General features: G+C 43.4%; 1 long non-coding RNA gene across 1 annotated transcript in view; it reads left to right on the top strand.

Moving 5' to 3' along the window:
• Nucleotides 1-2,769: 2,769 nt before the first annotated feature.
• LOC133270836 (uncharacterized) overlaps nt 2,770-22,763 on the top strand; it is a 303,762-nt gene continuing 283,768 nt past the window's right edge. Inside the window, exon 1 of the long non-coding RNA XR_009743934.1 lies at nt 2,770-2,843. This is a non-coding gene — a long non-coding RNA (uncharacterized LOC133270836). The remainder of the gene's footprint in view (nt 2,844-22,763) is intronic.

Genomic DNA, 22,763 nt, shown 5'->3' with positions numbered 1-22,763 from the left:
GTTAATGCCAGTTGACACAGACATGAGTGAAACTGAAACATTACTAAACTTTAGTGTCTTCATATCCAAAAAAGAATATGATAAGAAGTCATCATCTAAAAACACATAAGGAATTACAATGATAAGGTTACACTTCAGCTGGGAAGCAGCATCTGATTTAGCTTTCAAATATAAACCCAGAGAAACCACAAACCAGGTGACACTCAAAGTATGCTAATTAATCAGAATTTGTGGATCCTTCCTAGGCATGGACCCATTTTTGTTTAATGTGCACCTTCAGTGGGTGTCTTAAGCAAAAAAAAAAAAAAAAAGTTATCTTCTGTGCATTTTTAAAAGGAATGATGGGTAATTTAAGTTCAAGGAAGAAAGCATAGGAGCAATCAATCTTTCCTTTCCACGGTATTATTCACGTTGGCCTTTCTTTTCATAAGAGGCAAGCTCCTCTTTCTTTAAAAAATTATTACTTCTAGAACAATTGTTTTTAATTACAAAATCTCAAAATGTTTTTGAAGCATTGATTCTCATTTTGTGAAATAAACTCAATAAGAAAACAGGAAAAGACAAAAAATGCATAAAATTTTAATAATGTTCAACAGTGATTTTTGCAAAAGTGTAACAGACTATTAGTATTTTTTCCTATGAGCTGTTCTATTTAGAGAAAGAAAAATGTTAGTCTGTTGAAGGATCTAAATTAAAACAAAAAAAAAAAATAATCCCAACCTCTTAAAAACAACAGAACTTTTAGGAATAGTTCTACTCAATGGCATCATTTTCCTCGACCATCACCTGTTCAGAGCCGGTATGCTTCTGGAAAGATCAGCTGAGACAGAAGCAAATGTTTCCTTCAACAATTCATACTTATTTTTCATTCTGCTTTATATTTTTGTTAATAAGCCAACTAACATTCATGCTCTATTACACAGTATACTGCAGTATTACAGCTTTCTTAGGACCTGATTCTGCTTTTGCTTTCCTTTTGTTTTCTTTAATTTGCCACTGCCTATCTTTTCTTCCTTTTATTCAGTGTTGTAAAAGAAGTACGGATCTCACTGGTCCTATAAACAGTTGTGATACAATCTGCTGAAAAACATGGCTGTTCCTTTCTGTTCTGGGTTCAGCAGTAGCAGTGATTTTTTTCTCCTTAGTAGCTGGTGCAGTGCTGTGGTTTTTGCTTTAGTCTGAGAGCAATGCTGATAACACACAGATGTTTTTAGTTGTTGCTAAGTAATGTTTACTCCAATCACAGACTTTTCAGTCCAGGGAGGAGGGGCATGGGAAGCCAGAAGGAAGCAGAAACAGGACACCTGACCCAAACTAGCCAAAGGTTCCACCCTACAGCGCTTCATGCCCCAGTATCGAAACTGGGGAGAGTTATGTGGGAGGCCCAGATTGCTGCTCAAGTCAGGCTGGGTATTGATCAGCAGGTGGTGAGCAATTGCATTCTTTCCCCTTGTTATTTCCCTTACCATTATTATTATTGGTGGTAGCAGTAGTGGTTTTGCATTATACCTTAGTTACTGGACTGTTCTTATCTCAACCAGTGGGAGATACATTCTTTTGATTCTCTTCCCCATCCCTCCAGGAGCAGGAGGGAACAAGCTGGGGCAATGAGCGAGTGACTGCCTGGTTCTGAGTTACTGGCTGTGCTTAAACCACAACGCTTTCAAAGAAATGCAGTAACTCCAAGTGATAAAAAAATTCTTCTCCTTCTCCACATATGAGCAAGCTTTTAAAGGTCTCAGGGTTTTGGTATTCATTCTTTTATTTTGCTTTGCCTTTTTTTAGGTCTTTTTTCTGTTTGATTTTGTTTGTTTGTTTGTGGGTTTTTTTTTGTGTTCATGTTTTCAAATTCTCTCTGGAGTAATGAGAAGCAGAAAAATGCACTTTAGTTGGCTCTTGCAAAGCTGTATTAGCCTGGGAGCTCGAGCTTTATAAATACTACCAAATACTACAAGGAAATAGGAACTAGGGAAATAATTGTGAGAGAGCATTCAAGACAAACTGCCTTAAAGGAGACAAATTTTCTTAGAGAAATCTGGAAGGCAAACATGTCCAACCAGGCTCTTTTCTCTCATCCTACACTGGTGTCTTAATGGTTATTCATGGGATACATGCTAATGGGCACTACTGGTAGATTACTGGACGACAAAAATCTAAGAACATTGTTCAAGATCCCATTTTTAACTCTGGTACTTTCTCTGTGCTTGTCCTGGTTTAAACCCAGTCAGGTAATTCGTTCGCTCACTTCCCCCCCTTTCTTGCCCTCCCCCTGCTCTCGGAGGGACGGAGAGGAGAATCGAAAAGAATGCAACTCCCACGGGTTGAGATAAGAACAGTTTAGTAACTAAGGTATAACACAAATCACTACTGCTACCACCAATAATAACAATGATAAAGGAAATAACAAGGGAAGAGAATACAACACCTCAGCACCACCCGACATAACTTGCCCCCCCTCAGCCCGACCAAGCACCGACCGATACCTCCTCCAACCCTGCAGTCTCCCAGCCCTTCCGGCTAGCTCCCAGTTACCTCCTGGGCATGACGTGCTGTGGTATGGAATACCTCTTTGGTCAGTTTGGGTCAGGTGTCCTGTCTCTGCTTCCTCCCAGCTTCCCCTCCTCCCTGGCAGAGCATGAGGCTCACAAAGTCCTTGGCCAAACCAAAACATCTCTATCAGCTCTGTTCCCGAGCCGAAAGTCAAAACACTGCACTGCACCAGCTACCAAGGAGGAGAAACATGACTGCTACTGCTGAACCCAGGACATTATCCACCCCTTATTCCATACCATTCACGTCATGCTCAGATCCCACATTTTCAATATACCATCACTCTTATCTCGGTGCACTCTTATCTTAGTGCATGGACCAGTCCCTATAAAGCTGCTGCCTCCATCTGGTCCATGTCAGGCTCCATCTCTTGTAACAGTCTTCCAGAGCAGGAGAGACTGTGTGCAGTGTTCACACTCGTGAATAACCTGGGCAATAGTGTCCATTGTTAAGTCCACCCCTCGATCATGAGTCCATCTCTATGTTGCATCTCTGCTCTGATGGCCTGAAGTGCCATGGGCCCACCAGGCTCAAAATAATTCACTGTCCCCTTCAGCAGTTTCTGCAGCTTTTTGCTGGGGACTCCATACAGCTGCCTTCCATCTCCGACGCTTCCAAAGCACTGGAGGGGCCCAGTGGACTAGATACTTGCCCATACTGTCCCACACACCCTGCCACTCATGACTCTCCAGCCTTGGGGAAAATCTCTCGGTCCTCCTACATCGTCTTTTGACCCCAGACAAGACCCAAACCTGAATCTGCTTAACTCTTGAAATCAGTAGTGGGCAAAACACACTCTGTATGCGTGTTAGCATGGTGATTCCCATCACCATCAGCAAACAAGTCTCAACAGCATTAAAAGGCCATTCAAAAAATTCAAAACTCTCAAATGTAAATGGTCTGGGGGGACGACTAGGAGGGTAAAAGGATGTCTCCTTCACAGGTTGAGCACCTGAGAAGGAGAAAAAAGATGTGTAATTGCTAAGCACCTCCATCATATACCTCCCAAAGTATAAAGGTGGTGACCACACTGGGAACATAAACCAGATCAGTTTCATGATCAATGATTCTATTGTATTACAAGTCATTACCATAAAGTACAATGGGATAAAAACCTTAGCCCAAGCCCCACACTTGAAAAACACTAATACAGCCAATACCGGATGGACGTAAGATATGGTATACTGAAACTGTGAGATCAAGAGGAAAAACCTTGAGAGCCAATAAATCAGCATTGTGACGAGTGACTATCAATCCAGTCAGATCTGTTCTTATCTCAACCCCTCGTGCCCCACGTTGGGCGCCAAAAAAGAACTGTCGTGGTTTAAACCCAGTCAGGTAACTTGTTCACTCACTCCCAGTGAGTGGTGCCGAGCTGACAACAATCAAGGTCCGTGTCCCGTGTCCGTCTCCCCCCCCCCCCCCGCACCGGGGCTCTCCCCTTCCCCGCTCCCGGAGGAACGGGGAGGAGGATCGAGAGAGTTCAACTCCTACGGGTTGAGACAAGAACAGTCCAGCAACAAATCACCACCGCTACTATCAGCTAAAACAATGATAAGGGAAAATAACAAGGGAAGAGAATACAACACCTCAGCACCACCCGACATAACTTGCCCCCCCTCAGCCCGACCAAGCTCCGACCGATACCTCCTCCAACCCTGCAGTCTCCCAGCCCTTCCGGCTAGCTCCCAGTTACATCCTGGGCATGACGTGCTGTGGTATGGAATACCTCTTTGGTCAGTTTGGGTCAGGTGTCCTGTCTCTGCTTCCTCCCAGCTTCCCCTCCTCCCTGGCAGAGCACGAGGCTCACAAAGTCCTTGGCCAAACCAAAACATCTCTATCAGCTCTGTTCCCGAGCCGAAAGTCAAAACACTGCACTGCACCAGCTACCAAGGAGGAGAAACATGACTGCTACTGCTGAACCCAGGACAGTGCTTCTTCCAAAAGTACTAATGTACAAGCTTGGCACTGAGGAGGTCAAAACTGACTGAAAGCTTATGCATAAATACCCTCTGCTTATGGCTTGGCTGGTGTCCTGGGTTCAGCAGTAGCAGTCATTTCTCTCCTTAGTAGCTGCTACAGTGCTATGTTTTTGACTTTCAGCCTGGGAACAGTGCTAATAATACCGATGTTTTTAGTTGCTGCTCAGTAATGTTTATTCTGACCAAGGACTTTCTGAGTCTCATGCTCTGACAGGGAAGAGGGGAAGCCAGGAGGAAGCAGAGACAGAACACCTGACCCAAACTAGCCAAAGAGATATTCCATACCACAGCACGTCATGGCCAGTATATAAACTGGGGGCAGTTACCCAGAAGGGCTAGATTGCTGCTTGGGTCGGGCTGGGTATCGGTCGATGGGTGGTGAGTGGTTGCATTCTCTTGCCTTGTTATTTCCCTTATCATTATTATTATTGGCGGTAGCAGCAGTGATTTGTGTTATACCTTAGTTACTGGGCTGTTATCTCAGCCCATGGGAGTTACATTCTTTTGATTCTCCTCCCCATCCCTCCAGGAGTGGGGGGAGGAAGGGTGGGAGTGAGTGAGCAGCTGCATGGTTCTGGGTTGCCGGCTGGGCTTAAACTACGACAGCTGATAATGTGCCTTTGTCTATCTGATGAAGACAGTGGAATAATAGTGACACAAATAGCAAGAACTATAAGACCTTCAACACAATGATTTCTTCTATAAGGCACACATATCCACCACTGGCTTACATTTGTAGCTGTCAGTCATGACACCAAACATAGAAGTCTAATTTAGATACTGTTTCCAAGCTAGCATAGCATGTATTTGATGTTTGTTGCCATGAAATCTATTTCTTGCCACCTTAAAAACCCAGCCAGCAGGTATCCCTTTGTTCATTTTGTTGCTGCACCAATCCAGATGTTTGCCTTAGTTCCACTCCAGTCAGAAAAATCATGAAACATTTTCTCATTTCCTTGTGGGCTGAATTGTGTAAGCACAGCTGGTATAAACCAGTGTCTAAGAATCTGCCTGGCACTAGGTGGATAGGAGAGACTTTCCTGCAGTGCTATGTTTCAATGATTGTCAGTCACATACATGTTGTATCTTGAAATGAGGAGCTGAAACCCACTTCTGAACATATCTGGACCATCTGCATCACTCGAGATCACCCACTGCAGGCCTTTGTCACTGCAGCTACATTACAGTCTTGCAGGTCGTCCGGACCAGTCTCTTTTCTATCCAATGTAGAGGATGGAACAATACTGCCCTTACTCAGGATTTTGACATGAATAATGAACTTGAACCCTTATGCTTAAAACCTACGCCCCTTGAAGGGTAATCAAGACACATGCTTCTGAGTATGAGGCAGTTCAAGACAGTTTTTAAGATGTTACCCCTCATTTGGAAAACTAGCATGGTAAGGAGTCTTCATATTCTGCTGCTGGAGATGCAGGGCTCCTCAAGAAATGATTATCAGAGGCCAAAGCATGGAAAGCGCAGGCATCCAGTGGGGCTCCTGCACCATGCAAACTTCCTCTGCCAGGAACAGCCAGGCATATCCCACTGCATTCACTAACATGCAGGGCCCAAGTAGTATATTCAAGAAAACTCTTTGTTAGCATATTTTCCAGGGGGAAACAGATCCTCCTTTCAAGTCTATCTGTTCCTAAAATTTACTCTCTGTGTGACGTGTAATTCTCCTTTTTTTATTTCCATGGGGCTGAGCACATGCTTAGACTGAGGAAAAGCACACCTTTGCTAAGGCCTAATTCTTTTGCTGAGTGATACTCAAAAATGTGCTTAGGTTAAATTCTGATGTTTGACTGTCAGAACTCATTCTATTAAAGAATAATGAGTGGAAATTGCATAGCTGTGTCATTAATAGGTGATAATTTAATGAAGTGAAACACTTTTGCACAGGAAAACAGAGAAAATTGGCATTTTTTATGGCATAAACTGAAACATGAGTCATCTCTCCTGCAGTAGGAACAAATAAAACAATTAAAAGGGAAAACAGGTTTGCTTCTGGAACATATTATGAGTTTCTTTTACTCAAATCCATGAATTTTAATCGGTAAGTGCCTTTATGTGTGAAGGGAAAATGGCAGTTTTCAAAGATCTTCTCCCTGGAAGGATATTACATTATATCCTTTCCATTCTGAATGTCCCAGACATATTTCAAAAGACCCTACAGATACTTTAAAGGTGGGATTGAATTCTGTATTTAAATTGCAACCCATTCCTAGTTTCAGGTCACTGAGATACAAAAGGTCATGAAATTTGCCTCTCATTTTTCTTCTCTCGGAATACTAAACATTGAGACTATAAAGAATGCTGTATGAAATATAATTTCTTGCCAATTGCATGAAGAATATACAGTGATTAAGTACGTAGTTTGACCTGAGTTGCTTGATCCTATTCATGTAGGATCATCTTGAAAAATTTGGCTTCTCAACGCAAGTATGAATATTTTAAAGAATACAGGAAAAGATTCAAGGTGAAAAAAGGCCCCAGAAGTCTAAAATCTTGCTTAATCTCTGGGTCAGAAACATTGTCTCTGAATAAAAACAATGAAAAAAGGTATGAGTAACCTTTCTTTTACAGTCAGCATAGAATATATTATTTTCAGTGTGGAAGCTGAGAAGGGAGCTAAGACAGAGATTGACTCTCCTCCTACCCCAAAAAACTTGCAGACAAGCTTTGAACTAAAGCTTTCAGTTCCTATTTACACACAACCTGATTTTACAGTCATACTAGCGAAGAAAGGAGACAAAGCCATTAGACTTTGCATCTGCTTTAAGGCCACTTAACACTTCCAGATGGATTTGAAAATGTCACAGTAAAAATGACAGTCAGAGCCAGCATTTCTACTGGAATTGTTAGATTCACCAATTTTTAGGAACTGAAACGGACCATTATCATATCCAGTTTGACCCCCTGCATATTGACAACCACAGGGTTTTACCAATTTATTCCTGAAGTGAGCCCATAATGTCTATTCCAGCTATCATATCTTTTGAAATATACCCACTTTGAGATATTAAGGAATGGATATTCTGTCTCATTTCTCAGGATATTTTCAGTTGGTTAAATTAATCTCACTATTAAAGCATGATCCTTCAGTTCCAGGACAACAGCGAGTCCCGTATCTTTCATGTACTCTAAATATATTGTCACAGCTTTGCACTTCACTTTTGCCAAGCACATATTTACGAATCAAAGCAAAGGCTGTCTTATAGCATCCCACAGCAGGGACCCACAGGCTCAAATTTGTTCATAGAAGTTTCTATAATAGCAAGTGAAATTTCATTACTGGGTAATGAACTGCAGCTAGGCTCAGGAATACAACTCCGAAGGCCAAAAGCCTATGGGGACAATGTGCCTCATGATATTCAGATTTTGTTCCTTTGGTAGTTTCAGGCATTCAAGGCCTGTCTCGAGGTTTCATTATACAAAGTAATGAACAGATGCCCCCACAAAAGTATGGTCTTTCCTCAAACTGCTTATCTCTAGCTTATCTCCTACTTGACCCTCTGTGAATCACAGAAGCTCTCTGCTGTAGGTGACCAGCTCCAGTGCTGGAAGACAACGTAGCCTCAAAAAGCTGAACACTTTTTGAGTATGAAAGTGTATCCTCCTATTTTATTTTTTCTTTTTAAGAGAAAATTTCACATTTTGGAAAAATTTCACGTATTTAGGGAAAACTTCACATATTAAGAGAGAGATGCAAAGCATCTCTCTCATAATACTTCTATACATTCATAGCTGTTACAACCCAAAAAGTAGCTCAGACTTGTGATACTTGTTCCCTTTATCACCACACCTCATCCCCCCAGGTGTGCTAGCAGGTTTTGGGGCAGTGACTGAGCTGGTTGAGCTTCTGGTCTTTTTCTCTTTCTCCTTTGTTTAACTAGAACACCACCTCAGGGAGGTCAGACAACAGATCCAGAATGAAGGCATGGAGGTGAGGCTGCTGGGAAGAGGCTCCATGTGCTGAGCACTGCATGACAGAGAATGCCCGGCTATGCACAGGGGCCAGGGCACCAACATCTTTCTTCTGGTAGCCGTTCCAGCAGCAGCCCTAGGTATAGCTGGGACTCATCACAGCTCACTTACAGGTACACACAGAGACCAACGAACAGAGACAGGAGCATGACACATTGCTGTAGCCAGACTCATTTGTGGAATCAAATCAGTACTGAGCCCAGAGTGAGCAGTCACAGAATAATGACATCACCCATACCATTATCAACCTCCTGATTACCCTTTGAGAAGCACATTCAAACCAGCATTTTTCAGAGAGGAAGGGCTTTCTATTTACACAGCTGTGGATCTCCAAAGATAACTGAGGATTTATTTTTGTTTTTTTTTTAATCTGCTCCTTTTGAAAAGATAAAGTATTCAGCAGGTTCATAGAGCTTTCAGCTGCAGCTCTCTTGCTTCCTGACTTTTAAGTCTAATAACTCATCAAAATGCAACTTGCCAAATCTGCTGCTTTTCCTCTTTCCCCATCAATTTCTGCTGTCCTTTTCACTGTCCAAGGTTTTAAAGAGTTTCTGCTTATGGTGTATATAGGCAAAACATTCATATCTCTGCAGATGCCGCACCACATTACTAGCTTTTTTAATATTGAATCAGTATCTACTTACTTTTAAATATATGATGGATCTTTACTAGCTATCTGTTTTGTAAAATTTACGTTTGACTTTGTGCTGTGACTGCTAACTGAATGCCTTCAACTGATGCTAAACCACTTCATTCTCTTTTCGTAACCACCACCTAGAAATACCTATTTAACTTCCCTGAATATATTGTCTTACTTCGTTGTGCATTTGTGCTCTTACCTTTATGCCAAAGTCATATTTTTTTATAATTTAAAATCTTGTTACAGAGAATTTTCAATCAGTTGTTAAAATTTGGCTTCTATGCTAAAAAACAGGGAAGAACAGACAGAAAGCAAGATCATGATGGACTTATTATCCAGGATGCTTGTCTGCCTTCACACTAAGGGTATTAGAAGGATTACTTCCTCAAACAGGAACTAAAGATAAAAGAAAGATTAGTTTGACACTGAAGTACTGGGAATCATTTTTTTAAGTGGTATTTAGAAAAAAAAAAATATAAAACCTAGCTTATGCCAAACCTTCCTCCCACCCTTGGCTCCACTGTAGGTTACATATGTATGCTACATTTTCAAGTAATTTATTATTTCAAAAGAAAATACCATTGATTTGTTTTCTGCTAAAGACATAAAAAACAAATAAATCAGTTCTTTCACTTTGAAGTGTCAGGTGTTACTTTTCAGTGCAAAGTTTATTAGCCTTAAAAGTCTTTTTCTTCTGTTTTCTGCTACTGCATTTTTTATCATGTGTCAGATTATGTAAATCTTAACTAACATTTGAGAATGCTCTGTTTGTACCACAGATAGTGTATTTTCAATTCATATATTTATTTTTATTTACTCTTTTCACGTTTCTGACTTAGAAACTGAATGCTGTCTCTCACACCTCATACCTAGGGGAAGAAAGAAGACTAAGTGGGCAGCATAAAAAGCAATAGCTGCTTTTATAGCTGTTAAATGTGAAATATGCTATTTATAACTGAAGAATAAGAGCCTGTGGGCCCAGTAAAAATATTCAGAGTCTGATGAGGAGATGCCTTTAGCTGCAGGGAAGAGTAACTTTTTCACTAGTCATTCTACTAAGTTGAACAGGAAATCCTGTGGAACAGCTTAGTGTAAAAGAATCATGTATGTCAAAGGAGAGCAACAAGAAGAACACATCATCCCAGTTTTTCCAGAGTGGAAACTCAAAAAGGAAGCAGCCAATTCAGCAAAGTTTGATTCAGCAAAGATGCTTCAGTTTTAGCTGTGGTCTTAACATTCACCAGGAAAATTGACATTTTTAGAAGTGCATTAATCACTAGAGTTAAACACACATTTACAAAAATCAAGGTGTAAGCACCTGATGTACAATAAAATAGTAAGTCTCTAGCAGAACAGGGATTTTATTGTCATTTTCCTGAACACCTGAACATTATTCCAATGCATTCAGACTGTGACCCATCCCCTCTCTACCTAATACATCTCAGGAAGGGTTTTTTGGGGGTTTCATTTTTTGAAAACAGTCCCTGAGCTCTCATTAGCCAAGCGCATCAGGATGCTGATGCAAAATACTAGTGCCACTGGCACTTTGGCAGCTTCTTGCTCAGCCTTCCAAGAGCATCTTATGCAGTGAGTATTTTAGGCTTTTGAAAAGAATAAAGGCTGCAAAACAAAGCTAGGACAGTGAGGAACTGTCAAGGAAGGAAGCAAGCAGAGTAAAAGCATGTGAAGCATAAAAACAGTTCAAAGCACTGATTTAACCAGGAGATAAGAGAAATCATATTCAGCCCAAAGAAAGTGAAATAAAGTTTAAGATAGGTAGAAATGTTGTCACCAGTGCCTGTTGCCCAGAGTGGGAAGGCAGGTAACTATCCAAGGAAAAACAGAGATGCTGAAGGCAAAGATTTTTATGTATTCCATACATAGAAACCTCTTTGAATCTATGTATGTCTCTATAATTGTTTCAATGTATTCCATACCTAGAGACAATTAGAGACCCCAAGTCTGTGCTAGGGCAGACTGCGCAGAACAGAGAACCACTTCTGAAAGTCCCAATGTTTTTAATATGATATATTTTCAAAAAGTTCATGATGTTACCTGTTGAATATGTTACCTATACACACCTTTGCAATTTTGCCACTCTAACAACGTTGTTTCTGCTTCCTATTGCTGAAATGTCAATAACAAACTTTTATTATGGCAGAAAAACTGGTAAGCTCTAGAGAATCTACTGTGCCTGTATTTACACATCAGCTCAGGAACAGTGTCTTTTATATTACACAGTTAACTTTGCAGCTATTTCCATTATCCCCCTATGGCTCCAAAGATAAATCTTTTGTCATCCCAGGCAATTAATGGGAGTTATACAGCATTGGCTGCATCAGGTTTTGTATATGTGAAAACCAAAACATTGATTTCACAGACTTACTTGTGCTTATTGATATAGTGCCCATCCCCATGCCATTCCCATTTAACGCTTTTGTGCAGTCATTGAAAAAAATTTCAAGACTGTCAAATAAACTGTGTTTCGTCAGAGCTTTATCTGTTACATTATTTTGCAAGTATTTCTAGCTTTAGCAATATGTTTTCAGGCTGGGTTTCAGGCTTGTAAGATCATCTTAAAAGTCAGCATAAACAACTGACCCAGCCAACCATTAATTGAAGTAATTTCAAAGGTTCAGTGTCCTTTTAAGAAAACAAAAATTCCAACTACAAAAATCCATACTGAGACTTCATAGGCTCAGGATGGCTTTACAGACTAATCAAAGTACTTGTGTATCTAACCATCCAATTTGCACCTGCATGCATCTGATTGGAAGCTAAATACTATGAGCATCCATAAAAATTGTTAGTCCGAGTAGCTAGACTTTTTCTCTGAACTGAGCAAAGATCACAGAGACAAATGCAACAGAAGCAAATTCAATCTACAAAAGAATAGCAGCCTTTTGGGAAAGTTGTCCTCATACACCTTTAGCTCACAGCTCATCACCCACATTTGTGCAGACATAATAGGCAGAACACCAAGGGAAAATTCCTTTTTTATTTTTTATTTTTAGATATTAATTTTTTTTTTAAATAACATTGAATGGGGAGTCATTTGATTTTGTTCACGCTTTAAACCTCTCCCCACTTCAGGCCTTACAAATGATAGTGCTGGTTTGATCTAGTTTGCAGTGCAGTGATCCTCTGTGCTCCCTCCTGTTCCTTCTTTTCCTTCCTATAGAAGCTATTTCCCAGAATCTGCTGTCAGGATCAACAGCATACATTCCTGATGCTTTTTAGCTTGCTGCAAGAAGCAGTTAAAATAAGATTTGGAAATTCTTGATGAAATACCAATCATCCTCCTTTGTAAAGAGATAACTTACCCTCCACTCTTAAAAAACTGAAGAAACCTGACTTTTGTTTCAACATTTTTATTGCAATGAAATACACTTCATTTCTGCAGGACATATGGCTATAAGCTGTGTGCTGAGCTGTGAAGGGAGTCTGAATGATAGATGGTGGGGTTCTTGTATACTTAGGATGATGATTTTTGGTGTAAATTTGCTTTGCCACTTCAAAACCTCAATTCAAAAATGTAAGTGATAACTTGCCTCTAAGAGAGTGAGGCCTATGTGCAGTGTCTGATATACATAAAAAAATAAGGTACAAATATTTTCATGGCCTGAATAGGTGCGTTCTTTGCTGGGTTGGAAACCTGGCTGGATGGCTGAGCCCAAAGAGTGATGGTAAATGGTAAAACATCCAGTTGATGACCTGTCATTAGTGGACTCAGTGTTAGAGCCAGTGTTTCTTATCTTCATTAGTGATCTGGATGAAGGGATCAAGGGCAATCTCAGTAGATCTGTGGGCAAAACTGAGTTAGGTTTGAGTGTTGATCTGCTGGAGGGTAAAAAGCTGTGCAGAGGGACCTGGACAGGCTGGATCCGTGGGCTGTGGCTGATGGTATGAGCTTCAGCAAGGCAAAGTGCTGGATCCTGCACTTGGGCCACAACAACCCCCTGCAACACTCCAGGCTTTTGGAAGAGTGGCTGGAAACTGCTCATGGGGAAAGGCCTGGGGGTGATGGTTGATGGAGCTGAACATGAGCAGCTTGTGTCCAGGCAGCCAAGAAGGCCAGTGTCATCCTAGCCTTTATCAGCAATAGTGTAGCCAGCAGGACCAGCGCAGACCCCCTGCACTGGGCATTGGTGGGGCTGAACCTCAAATCCTGTGTCAGTTCTGGGTCCCTCAGTACAAGAGAGACATTGAGGTGCTGGAGCAGGTCCAGAGATAGGCAATGGAGCTGTTGAAGGGACTGGAGCACAAGTGTGATGGGGAGCGGCTGAGGGACCTGGTGAGAGTTTAGTCTGGAGAAGAGAAGGCTCAGGGGACCTTATCACCTTGTACAACTACCTGAAAGGAGGTTGCAGTGAGGTGGGGTTGGTCTCTTCTCCTAGGTAACAAGTGACAGGACAAGAGGAAACGGCCTCAAGCTGCACCAGGGGAGGTTTGGACTGGAGATTAGGAAAAATTTCTTCCCTAAAGGGTGCTCAGGCTTTGGAACAGGCTGCCCAGGGCAGTGGTAGAGTCACCGTCCTAGAAGGGTTCACAAACTGCGTAGACGAGGCCCTCAGTGGTTTAGTGGTGGCCTTGGCAGTCCTGGGGTAGAGGTTGAACTTTTCCAACATGGTTGATTCTATGATTCTACATGCATTTCCTTAGAGAAGCTAATTCCCTTGTGTTCCTTTACAGTCAGCAGTTTCCTTCAAGAAGATGTTCACCAAACATGAAGTTACAGTCCACCTTCCTCTGCTGACTGTGACTGTGAGGAAATACGTATTTCTCACAGTTAAAACTAGGCTGTTAAAATCACAGTTTCATTTTCTAAAGGAATGTAGGAATCCAATTCTAAAGGAATCCAGTCAGCGGATCGGAGCTAGCCTAGCTAGAGCCACAGCCGGCACGCTTCAGCGACCGCGAGGGTCAACGGAGATGAGGAAAATCAGAGGGGATAGCGCAGAGACATCGCGATTCCCGACATGTCCCGATCCCCAAAGCCCCAGCAGCCCTTGCGAGAGAGCGGCTGACCCGGCGGGGGGCGTTCCCACGGTGACGGTGACCACGCCCCTGCCACTTGCCTTGAAAAAGCCTCAGAGAGGGCAGCGATGTCGCTGCCCACCGGGCGCAGGGAGGAACAAGCAGGTCGTGTTGCTGCCCCTGTTGCTGGTGTCCCAGGCTACGGACCAATATGGTTGCCTCCAGAAAGAGAGCTTGCAGTAAGGTGACTGCAGCAACTCAGACAGAGACCCCGTCCCAGACTGTGGCTGTTCAGGTCTCTGGGTGCAGGGAGTGCCAGAGCCTGCTGCTGCCGGGGGAGGGAGGACAGCATTCCACCTGCGTGAGGTGTGAGCAGGTAGAAGATCTGCTTAGCCTGGTGGCAAGACTTAAGGAGGAGGTTGAGACACTGAGGACCATCAGGGAGTGTGAAAGGGAGAACAACTGGTGGAGTAACTCCCTGGCGTGCCAGTCGGAACGGTTCCAGGGAGATACCCCCCAAAAGGGGAAGGACCCCCTGCCTTCTCACACAGAGGGGGATGGCCCGAGGCAGCCCCTGCCCTGTAGCTGTTGCGCAGAGGTAGGGGACCAAAAAGACGACGAGGGTTGGAAGCGAGTTCCAGTTCGACGTTGTGGGAAACCCTCCCACCTTCCTGCCCTGCTTCCCCAGGTGTCCCTCCGTAATAGGTTTGAGGCCCTGGATCTTGAAGGAGAGGTAGGTGAGAATGCGGGGCAAGGCCAGCCCACAAGGCCACATAGGAAAAGGGGGTTGACTTTGCACCTCAAGACTGCCTCTGTTAAGAAAGAAAGAAGGGTCATTGTAGTAGGGGATTCCCTTCTGAGAGGAACAGAGGGCCCGATATGCGGAGTTGACCCTCATCATAGGGAAGTGTGTAGTCTGCCTGGAGCCCGCATCAGGGATATCACTAGGGTGCCCTCCAACCTGGTGCACCTGACAGACTACTACCCGCTGCTGGTCTTCCAGACAGGTGGGGAGGAAGCTGCTTCCCGCAGTCTGAGGGGGATGAAGAAAGACTACAGGGCCTTGGGGCAGATGGTGAAAGAGTCTGGGGCTCAAGTGGTCTTCTCCTCACTCCTTCCATCTTCCACTGATGATGTGGGAAGGAATGGGAAGATTCAGTTCATAAACGATTGGCTTCAAGACTGGTGCTACAGTCAGGGCTTTGGATTCTTTGATAACAGCTGGTTTTATAGGGCACCAGACTGGACAATGACAAGTGAGAAAGGTTTGTCTCACAGAGGCAAAAGGATGCTGGGGCACGAATTAGCAGGGCTCATTTGGAGAGCTTTAAACTAGATTCGAAGGGGGATAGGGTTGTAGCTGGGCTTGCCCTGGTGGGGCAGCGCTCCAGAATTAATGAAGACTGGGAGGCCTCCTATAATCCTAGGGTGAAATCGGTGTGCTCAGCTCGCTCCCTGGAATGTCTGTACACCAATGCGCGCAGCATGGGAAATAAGCAGGAGGAGTTGGAAACCTGTGTTAAGTCAGGAGACTATGATCTGGTGGCAATTACAGAGACGTGGTGGGACAGCTCACATGACTGGAATATAGTCATGGAGGGCTATGTCCTTTTCAGAAAAGACAGGCCAGCCAGGAGGGGTGGTGGGGTTGCTCTTTATGTGCGGGAGCAACTACAATGCACCGAGTTCTGTCCAGGGACAGATGACAAGAGAGTTGAGAGTCTGTGGGTGAGAATTAAGGGGCAGGCTGGCAGGGGCGATACTGTTGTAGGTGTCTGTTACAGACCACCAGATCAGGGTGAGGAAGTTGACGAGGCCTTCTACAGGCAGCTGAGAGCGGCCTCACAGTCACAGGCTGTGGTCGTCGTGGGGGATTTTAACTTCCCTGATGTTTGCTGGAAGGACCACTCAGCAACCAAGCCGCAGTCCAGGAGGTTCCTCCAGTGTGTGGATGATAACTTCCTCCTGCAAATGGTGGATGAGCCAACCAGGAGAGGAGCGCTGCTGGATCTCATCCTCACTAACAAGGAGAATCTGGTCGAAGCAGTAAGGGTTGAGGGCTGCCTTAGTTGCAGCGACCACGAGATGGTGGAGTTCAGGATCTTGTGTGGTAGGACTAGTAGAATAGCAAGTAGAATTGCAACCCTGGACTTTAGCAGGGCAAACTTTGGCCTTTTCAAGCAATTGCTAGGGGAAATCCCATGGGCAAGGCTGCTTGAAGGTAAAGGGGCCCAAGATAGTTGGTTGACATTCAAGGATTGCTTTTTCCATGCTCAAGATCGGAGCATCCCGACACGTAGGAAGTCAAGGAAGAGGGCCAAGAGACCTGTGTGGCTAAATAGGGAATTGCTGGGTATGCTCAAGTGGAAGAGGAGAGTTTACAGGTCATGGAAGGAGGGGCTGGCCACTTGGGAGGAATATAAGGCTGCTGCTAGAGGATGTAGGAAGGCAGCTAGGAGGACTAAGGCATCCTTAGAATTAAACCTGGCGAGAAGGGTCAAGGACAGCAAAAAGAGCTTTTTCAAATACATGGCAGACAAAACTAACACCAGAGGCAATGTAGGCCCACTGATGAACGGGATGGGTGCCCTGGTGCCAGAAGATACAGAGATGGCAGAGTTACTGAATGCTTTCTTTGTCTCTGTCTACTCTGCTGCAGGCAGTCCTGAAGAGCCCTGTACCCCTGAGACCTTAGATGAAGTCAGGTCGACGGAGCGGTTTGCCTTAGTCGATGAGGAATGGGTTAGAGACCAGTTGAGCAATCTGGACATCCATAAATCCATGGGTCCAGATGGGATGCACCCGCGGGTACTGAGGGAACTGGCGGAAGTCATTGCTAGACCACTCTCCATCATCTTTACCAAGTCTTGGGAAACGGGAGAGGTGCCTGAGGACTGGAGGAAAGCAAATGTCACCCTGGTCTTCAAAAAGGGCAAAAAGGAGGACCCAGGTAACTATAGACCGGTCAGCCTCACCTCCATCCCTGGGAAAGTGATGGAACACCTTATCCTTGGTGCCATCTTAAGGCATATCAAGGATAGGAGGGTTATGAGGGGCAGTCAACATGGCTTCACCAGGGGGAAATCATGTTTGACCAATCTCTTAGCCTTTTATGAGAAAATAACACAGTGGATGGATGATGGCAGAGCGGTGGATGTGGTCTACCTTGACTTCAGCAAAGCATTTGACACAGTCTCCCACAGCATCCTCACGGCTAAATTGAGGAAGTGTGGTCTGGATGATCAGGTAGTGAGGTGGACTGCGAACTGGCTGAAGGAGAGAAGCCAGAGAGTTGTAGTCTATGGGGCGGAGTCTAGTTGGAGGCCTGTAACTAGTGGAGTGCCTCAAGGGTCAGTACTGGGACCGGTATTATTTAATATATTCATCAACGATTTAGATGAGGGAATTGAGTGTACTATCAGCAAGTTTGCTGATGACACTAAGCTGGGAGGAGTGGCTGACACGCCAGAAGGCTGCGCTGCCATCCAGCGAGACCTGGACAGGCTGGAGAGTTGGGCAGGGAATAACTTGATGAAATATAACAAGGGAAAGTGTAGAGTCCTGCATCTGGGCAGGAACAACCCCAAGTTCCAGTATAGGTTGGGAAATGACCTGTTAGAGAGCAGTGTAGGGAAGAGGGACCTGGGGGTCCTAGTGGACGACAGGATGACCATGAGCCAACACTGTGCCCTTGTGGCTAAGAAGGCCAATGGCATCCTGGGGTGTATTAGAAGGGGGGTGGTTAGTAGGTCGAGAGAGGTCCTCCTTCCCCTCTACTCTGCCCTGGTGAGACCGCATCTGGAATATTGTGTCCAGTTCTGGGCCCCTCAGTTCAAGAAGGACAGGGAGCTGCTGGAGAGAGTCCAGCGCAGGGCAACGAAGATGATTAAGGGAGTGGAGCATCTCCCTTATGAGGAAAGACTGAGGGAGCTGGGTCTCTATAGTTTAGAGAAGAGGAGACTGAGGGGTGACCTTATAAGTGTCTATAAATATATAAAGGGGGAGTGTCACGAGGATGGAGCCAGGCTCTACTCGGTGGCAAACAATGATAGGACAAGGGGTAATGGGTACAAACTGGAACACAAGAGGTTCCACTTAAACTTGAGAAGAAACTTCTTCTCAGTGAGGGTGACGGAACACTGGAACAGGCTGCCCAGGGAGGTTGTGGAGTCTCCTTCCCTGGAGACATTCAAAACCCGCCTGGACACATTCCTGTGTAACATTATCTAGGTGTTCCTGCTCCGGCAGGGGGATTGGACTAGATGATCTTTCGAGGTCCCTTCCAATCTCTAGCATACTGTGATACTGTGATACTGTGAACTCAAACCAGAACATTTCAGGTATCGTGTTACTGAGGAAATTCAGAGAATTTGAAGATAAGAGCTGAAGTTTTCCAGATAGGTGACAAAGAGAGGTATGTGATAGACACGTCCTTGCAGGTGCAGGATCACACATGTTTTTTAACATATATGATAGATTCACAAAGTCAAAATGAACATGAAATATTCATCAGAAACTCAGCACCAGAAGAATCTGAATAGGACCTATAAACCTTTCGGCAAAATTAGTCCCCAGAGTTCACTTTGGTGAACTGGGTTCCTATAAAAATTGTGAAACCTGATAAGTAAATCATTAGGGAAATCCTGCAGTTTTTCAAATTCCTATAAAAAGGTGATAAGCATAATTATTTTAAAATGCCAGGATGTTTATCTCCTGGAAGCAAAGCAAAAGAAAGTTCTTACAGACCTGAGTTTCCATGATTAATTTAATTTTAAAGACAGTGTGGTTCTGGGAAGACCATAGAAGGTGGTTTTGTTTGTGCATTTTGGATACCTGTTTTGACTTGCTGGCTCAGGAGGCATTAAATTCTGTATTTTGATACGTAAGTGAAGTCTTCTCTGTGCCACTTTATTTTTTTTTTTTTTTAAGAGAGATTGAATAGTGCACGTCAAGAACTTAGAATCCTCTGCATTTTCTTTCAAGCCTTTGTGTACATTACGAGCTAGAATAACCTCCCTGAACTTAATTATCCTTCCATACTATGGTTCAGTGAATATCATTATATTTCAGCACAGCTTGAGTGATTTTTAATGCCAAAAACATCAGCAAGAAATAGGAACATTACAAAAATATTGAAACAAATACCATAACACCCCCCCACCCCTACCTACCAAAATCATAAACACTTTACTTTGCAAGGTCTGGAAGGTCAACTTAGGTATAGTGTGGAAAATTAAAATGCTCTATGTGTGAATGCCTTTGGAGGGGAAAAAAAACCCAACCAAAAAAACCCAGTGTTTTACACTAAAAAAAAACAGAATTTCTATCTGAGTCCAGTTAACAATAAAAACTATTTTTCTGGTAGGTGGAACTGATGAAGTTAGTTCATCCATGATTGTTTTGTGTTTGTCACCTACATGTTCTTAAATACAGCATAATTAAAGCAGCATTAAGAGAAAATAGAAAATCAGTGACAGCTTTCATGCAAGTGATGCACTGCACATCAGCTGAAGAATGTGGCAGAATGAAATGAAACATGTACAGGCAAGAAGTGATATTTGTGACCAGCTTTAATTTGGACGCCTTCCCCTTTGCACCCAGGTATTCTGTTGATGCACAGCCAGTCTGTCAGAACACACAGGAACGGGGGGGGGGAAGGAAAAACAAAGAAGTTCTGACACACATTGCAGATTGCTGAGGAGGAATTGAGCTATTAATATTTTACCCAATCTTCCTGCACTCTCGGTTACTACGCTGCAACTGGAAACTTGCCTTTGTCCATTATCTTGTATCAGCAGCTGTTCTCTTCCTTGGAAGTCTAGCTCAGTGCCAGTGTTCCAGTACTTATACATGTGTTCACATGCTATCTTGGCTTTTAAAAAGAGAAACCTCAAAACCTGCCTGCCTGTGCTGGGTTGTATTTCTCCATGTATGTTTCCATGTATCAGTGACTTTTGGATAAAGTGGTGTATGCTTGTCTGCAATAGCCTCTCTGAACACTGACTTGTGAATGTTTCACTTGTATATGGGTCTTAATTGATGGAAGGAACCTGTGATAGTGGGAAATACAAGGAAATTTTTATCTTAATCTGTAACTGTTAATGTAAATTATATTGCTAGCAGCATCTCCTATGGATACTCACAATAGGGATAAAACGGAATGAAATGGTTTTGCTAACATGAACTTTGTGATGTCTCCCACATGGCATCCTTGTCTCTAAATTGGAGAGACATGGATCTGATGGATGTATCACGCAGTGGATAAAGAATTGGATGGATGGCAGCACGCAGAGATATATGGTCAATAGCTCAATCTCCAAGTGGAGATTGGTGACGAATGGTGTCCCTCAGGGGTTGGTGTTGGGACCGATCCCGTTTAATATCTTTGTCAGCAGCATGGACAGTGGGATTGAGTGCGCCCTCAGCAAGTTTGCCAGTAACACCAAGCTGTGCGGTTTGGTTGATACACCAGAGGGAAGGGATGGTATCCAGAAGGACCTTGACACACTTGAGAGGTGGCCAATGCCAACCTCATGAAGTTCAACCAAGCCAAGCACAAGGTCCTGCACCTGGGTCGGGCAATCCAAGGCACACATACAAGTTGGGCAGAGAAGAGCAGAGAAGGATTGGGGGTGCTGATTGATGAGAACCTGGACATCAGTCAGCTTCAGTGTGCACTTAAGCCCAGAAACCGCCTGTGTGCTGGACTGCATCAAAAGAAGCATGACCAGCAGATCAAAGGAGTTGATCCTGCCCCTCTACTCTGCTCTTGTGAGATGCCAATTGGAGCACTGTGTGCAGTTCTGGTGTCCTCAACACAAGAAGGACATGGAGCTGTTGGAGCAACTCCAGAGGAGGCCATGAGGGTGATAAGGGGCTGGAGTACCCCTGTATGAAGACGGGCTGAGAAAGTTGGGGCTGTTCAGCCTGGGGAAGAGAAGGCTGCGTGGAGACCTCAGGGCAGCTTCCAGTGTCTGAAGGGACCTATAAAGATGCTGGAGAGGGACTCTTCATTAGGGACTGTAGTGATAGGACAAGGGGTAATGGGTTCAGACTTAAACAGGGCAAGTTCAGGTTAGATATAATAAAGATGTTCTTTACTGTGAGGGTGGTGAGACACTAGAACAGGCTATCCAAGGAAATTATGAATGTCCCATCTGTGTTAGTGCTCAAGGCCAGGTTAGACAGGGCCTCGAGCAACCTGCTTTAGCATGTGGTGTTCCTGCCCATGGCAGGTGGGTTGGATGATTTTGGATCTAGATCCTTTCAAACTCTTAACAATTAAACACTACAATGTTTGATAGCCTTTTGGTGATCTCTGGTGGAATGGTTGAATATTAAATCTGAAGTTTTAGTCCATTTTCAAAAGCTGTGACTGCCAACTAATGAAATTCCTGTTTAGCAGAAATTATCGTCAGTAGCTGGCCTGTTGAGCCTTTTCTGTGAAAACATCTCGTGACATATAAGACGACAATATCTATCTGAGAACAGCATGCAACGAATGCACAACCATCTAACAAATATTTTTATGATCTTGTTAATACTTCATCCATTTTAATAACTCCCCTGCACTTTTTCTCATCTCCATTTTCAGGATTCTCCAGCTTCTGACAGCATAGAGTACTCTATTTTTAAAGAACATGATATTACAATGTCTTAAAAATTTCCCCCTGGGTGTTTTCTGCCTAGACATCCTCAGGGAGAGCTATGAGATGGATTTGGGATCAAGCCTATCAATACCTTCATGTTATATGTTGGAACAGCGGGTAAGTAAACTGTTACGCTCACTTCAGGAATTAGTAATTTTTATTTGCAGAATCATAAAAACCAACAGACTGATTTTAACTTAAGGTTTTATTCTAAGTGAATATTTTTAATCAAAGGATACTTTTATTCAGACTTTGACTTGGTTCTTCATATGCAAGTTCTGATTTCTCCACAACAACGTACGGTGAATTTTATGCAGTAAACTTCACAATGATGTGGATGACAGGGCAAGGTTTGATCTGCCCTGAGGCTACAGGATATGAGAAGATGCAGCCATAGTCCTCCATGCTGGCCTGTATAAGCATGGATACCAGGATGATGATATGGGAGCAGTGGTCGCAGTGGTACGTAGATCAGTGCTGTGTTGCTGGCATAGTAAAGGCACATAGAGTGGGTATAGCAATAAGAAGTTTCAATAACTTGCTTGTATGTCATTCTTCACCCTAGCTTAAATATCATTGGTATGTTTTTCCAATCCTACTTTATAGCAATGAACAGGAAAAAAAAAACAACAGTTTTGGGTAAAAATAACCATAAAACATGCTTCCTGAATTTGGCCGAATCCTCAGCCAGATTTATAAGGCTGCCCTGCCTTTGTAAATCAGCAAATTGAATTTAAAAATAGTGTGTAGGGCTAGAACCTTTTGCCAAATAGGCTTTTTTGTATTGCCTGGAAATTGTAAGGCAATTTCTTCATGAATAGAACTACATTAAAGGGAATTGGAAATGAAAGAAGTCTTTCTTGCCTCAGAAAAATCTTTTTTTTTTTTTTTGCCTTAACCTCCTCATAGTAGTACATTTTGCAATCATTAGGAAACTTCCTGGCCTTTTAAAGAAAGAACAGTAGGTAAACAGCTGAT

Source organism: Pezoporus flaviventris, unplaced genomic scaffold (genome assembly GCF_033815535.1).
Source record: "Pezoporus flaviventris isolate CSIRO_AGI_PZ_B2104156 unplaced genomic scaffold, CSIRO_AGI_Pfla_v1 ptg000023l, whole genome shotgun sequence".
Lineage (NCBI taxonomy): Eukaryota > Metazoa > Chordata > Aves > Psittaciformes > Psittacidae > Pezoporus > Pezoporus flaviventris.
This window is presented reverse-complemented; position numbering and strand designations above follow the sequence as displayed.